The sequence below is a fragment of the Thalia democratica genome, chromosome 8 (assembly GCF_965202585.1).
Source record: "Thalia democratica chromosome 8, ktThaDemo2.hap1.1, whole genome shotgun sequence".
NCBI lineage: Eukaryota > Metazoa > Chordata > Thaliacea > Salpida > Salpidae > Thalia > Thalia democratica.
Genome location: NC_139172.1, coordinates 54,965,108 through 54,969,904, shown reverse-complemented (window position 1 = coordinate 54,969,904; position 4,797 = coordinate 54,965,108).

Genomic DNA, 4,797 nt, shown 5'->3' with positions numbered 1-4,797 from the left:
ATAAAAAAATTGAAAATGACAATGTAAAAAAGTTTAATCAAATTTTTTTGTTGTTCTCAGTATATTTATATACAATTTTAAATTCAGATAGAGGAATCAAGTAATTGTGTTGATGAACTGATTCAAGATTTCGAAGATCTCAACAGAAATAAAATATTTCATACTGTATTCTTTTACTGATTAAATGTCTTTGTAGAGAATTTTTATTTTAGAATATACGATTTAGATAGTTACTTAAGGCTTTTAATTTAACTGAAAGTGATTTTTGTATTATAGTTGATTGTGATACTTCAACACATTTTAACTAATATTTTTTTAATTATTTGCTATAATAGAATAGTGGTACCGCTATGTTCATCAAACATACTTCTAAATCTTTAAAGTACTAGATTAAAAAATACATACATTTACACTTGATTTAATTTAAAATTGTTGTAACTTGTTTTATTATGGACTCGTCTCTTATTTTTGTGTTTAAAAATTATTATTAAAGCATAAGTTCAATAACTGCTTAAATAAAAAAGCATTATTTTTGCTAAGAACCTAAGTCTTTAAACATGAGTTTTATGTTATGTACAGTAATATAAAAACATTCTTAAAGTATTAACTTGGCCCTAATTTTATAACACAATACTTAAAAACTTAAAAATATTGTTACTAAATGTTATAAAGTGTTTTTTAATTAAGTTTTCCCTTACTGTCATTTCATTTAGTATGTTTTGGTAATTGTTGTGTATCTTTACTTGTACTTATATTATTACTTATTATGATTGATAGAAAAGTATAAATTTTCCATGAAAAACAACCATAAATATCTATACTATCTTGTATTAAATAGTTTGTAATTTCATAACTGTTTTCAATTACCAACAACATTGTTTCAAAGGTTTGTTTACACTTTGTTTTTTTTTTAATAATATTATAGCTTTAAATATCTGACAGATTGAAACATTTTTTTATAACCGAGCTCAAGTTCAGAAGTCTAATTAAAATTATAAGTATAAAAGTCTTAAATTACTTAGCATGTTAAAAATCAAAAACAAAATTTATTCAGTAATATACCATGCAATGTTTTAGTAAATTTAATTTTAAGTGTAATCAAACTTGAAAAAAATATATATGTAGCATTTTGATTTAGTGAATTAATTAGTCTGACGTAAAATAGGAAAAATAGTGTATAACTGAATATAAGAAACTATTTGTTGCATAGGTTATATAATAGAAAATTTTACTATCTGGTTTTTAAAGTAGCTTGTTTCATGCAAAACATAATTTGTTTAACTTTGATTTTCATTTAGTTAAATAAAAAACAAGTAAAAGTTTGTAAGAGATACTATAAGATGATTTTAAGATTAACAAAATTCAATTTAACAGCATAATTACATGTATTAGAAAGTTAAATGTTGAAACAGGTAAGAATAAATGTTACTTAACTATTTTCATAGACAGTTTTTTGTTTAAACCAGCTACAAACTTATCATTTCTTACAAAATTTTACAAAAAATAAAGTGGAATCTGATTATTATTTTTAGTTTCAAACTTATAAAATTGCCTAACAGAGTTAACAACTTTTTAGCCTGATGTAAACTTGTTTAAATGTAGAGCCGTTATAAACGAAACATTTTACATTTTTTTTAGGTTGCATAACTTGTACTTTTTGCACCTAAATCTGCAAACAGATCTAAGTGTATAATACATAGCACTTTAAATCACTGATTTTCAAAAACTCAAACTTGCCAATTATGCAACCTTTTAAAGTAAATTTTTATGGTACTTTATTGAACAAATGAATCTAAAAGAACAAAAATATCACGTAAAAATTATTAGTGCAAACATAACACAACTATTTTTTAAATTGTTAGAGCTGTAACTCATTAAAAATAGTGTTTATTTATTGTATAAAGAGTAAGATTTAAAAACTGTAAAGTGTGCATATAACTTAAGGTACAAGCTCTTGCTTAAGTTCAAGATACTTACCTTATCAATATCCTTACCGTCTATAAAAGCACAATGAAGGAATTGTTATTTACTGTGTTCAAAGTATCTTTTTTTTTTCAAATTAGCTTAGGCACTTATTAAAATATTTGGCGTACAAAATAGTTAAAATGAATTTTATTTTCCTTATTTAAGATTTATTTCTGATATGCAAAAAACTTATGAGCACTATCGCTATGTATATATGTATACCTTATTTACTAGTTTAGAAAACATGAAATATAGCATTTCTTGTATAAAATCAGAAGAAAAATTATTGTTACACACAAAATGTACTTTTGTATTATTGATGTTTTATTATTTTTTTACTTATTTTTGTCGTTCAAGAAAAGAAACATAAATGACACTTTAAATTTAACGTTTAAACGAAAACAATTTTAATTTTGACTATAAAGTTAGTTACTAGGGCTTATTTAAAGTTTAAGTAATTTGTACATTCAGTACATCTTTGTATTGTTTTAGATAAAATGTAAAAATATTAAAACAAGTAAAATCAGCTAATCTAATAACGCTTTTTAGCCATTTTTCAAAAGTTAAAATAATCAGAAAAATTTTACTTTTCAGAATGTGTGTGAAGTATTTATTTTAGATTTCGCAATAAATTAAAGTGATTGTGATAGAAAAAATTTTTTTTTGTGTTATTGAGTTAGTAAGTTTTCAGGAAACGTAGTTAAGAAAATTTACTTGGTACAAAAAAGTGTTCAAACTTTAATGTTTGTAAAAACTATCAACCATATAAAAATTATCATAACATTTTGTTTTACACTTTATAAAACAGAGTTTAAATGATTTGAAAAACGTTGTTTAATATTTAAAACCCTTATAAAAACATATCATAAATATAGCTTGAAAACAATTTTTCAATTGTTAAATAATATATTTAAATGTGTATTGTGACTTACTCATTGAAACAAAACATTTTAAAACAAACTTTTTAGTAAAAAAAAAACCAATTTAAATGATAATGATACACATAGATACAATTTTAAACAAGGTTCAAAACTACAAAATGATTCAAGAAAATAGCACATTTAATAAATTATTTTTCCGTTAGTCCCAAACTCTTGTAAACATATTACTTATTCTCGTAAAATTATCAATTTCAGACAGAAACTTCTTGAAAGACTTTAGCCACATCCAAAGTTGAAATATTGTTTCGAGTATTTTCAACAAGTTCGGTAAGAAAATTAGTTGCCATGTAAGTTTATACACTCTTAGCTTTTTGAGGTTTTTCAAATTTTCTATACGCTCTGTTTTAAATATATTTGTGTTTAAAACAAAAAATAAAACGTTTGTAACATTTCACTGGTAAAAATATAATTGCAAAAAATTGTAGCATTGATGCATTTTAATTGTAACAACGTTAGATAGAGTTTTGTAAAAAAGTTAAATATTAAAAACTTTACAGCTTTAATAATAGTTTTTTACACATCTTTTTATTAAAACTAATAGTATTCTTTACTTGAGAGTTTTTTTTTAATTTTAAAACTAGTCTACAAAAATAAAAACTATCAATAGTTTCAAAACATCAAATGTTTATATTTTCATTTAGTCATAGAAAATTAAACTTGATTTTAAGAAAAATAACTGATACAATATTCAAATTACAACCTTTGATAATTTTTTTTTATAAGTATGCTTTACTGAATTGACAGTCAAACTTGAAATCTAAATCTCAGATTTAAATATTTTATAAAAGAACAACTAACTTTAGAACATTGATGGCCTTAATATAATCCAAGTTTGGAAAATTATTTCTTCTATTAGACCAGATTCTTCGGAACATATTGCTTAACTTGGCAAAAGTGTCCAGCTTAGACAAAAACTTCTTGAAATATTCAAATATTCTTTGTTTAAAGTTTGTATTTGTAGTAGTACTATTTGGATTATTTGTAGTATATTCTGTTACAATTTTGGTTGTTACAGTTGTTACTTTTTGAGTTGTTTTAACATCTGTATGTTCGCTGTAAAAAGTAAGTTTAAAGTGTTTAGTTTCTATCCATATGTATTTGCTAAATTTTATAAACCTTCAGTGTAGTCTTTATTAAGTCTTCGAACGCAGAATTACACTATTTCAAACTTTCGAACACAAAAATAGTACTAGCAAAACACTTTAACTTTAGTTATGAAGTTAAAGTTAGTTGTTTCGTAAGAAATCTGATACAAAAATAGTTTAAGTTTAAAATTTGGTTACTTTTAAAATAAGGTTTTTGTCTAAAATAGTGACATTCCTACTATTGCAAAAACAAAAAGTTGTCTAAAAAAGATAGCAAATGATGGTATCTTAAAAAACAATAGAACATAATCTCTGATTTTAGATAACAACTTATATTTATAAACAAAAACTTGTAACAAACTAAACATTATTTGTGCAATTTAAAAAAAACAGCTCTTACACATTTCAATCCTTAACAAATGAAAAACTTACTTTACAAGTATAATTGCCTTGTCATATTTAATATTTTGAATATTTTTTTTATAGTGACAATTTACAGAGATTGTTTCACATTCATATTTTCTAATTTTGTTTCTTGTTACTGGGACTTTTGATATTAGAACAGTAACTTCTGTCTGTGTTAAAAAGCATATTTATTATTAAATTTTTGAAATAAGAATGTTTAAACTTCATAGACTGAAACAATGAAAATAAATGTTAAGACATTTATTTAATTCTTTCATATTTGTTTACTTGTTTTAAAAATATAAGTTAAGTTAAGATGAAATCGAAATATAAAGGAAATTTTTTTTAGAATAAATTGTTTTATATTTGAATTTTATAACAAAATCGAATGTTTGTTTTTC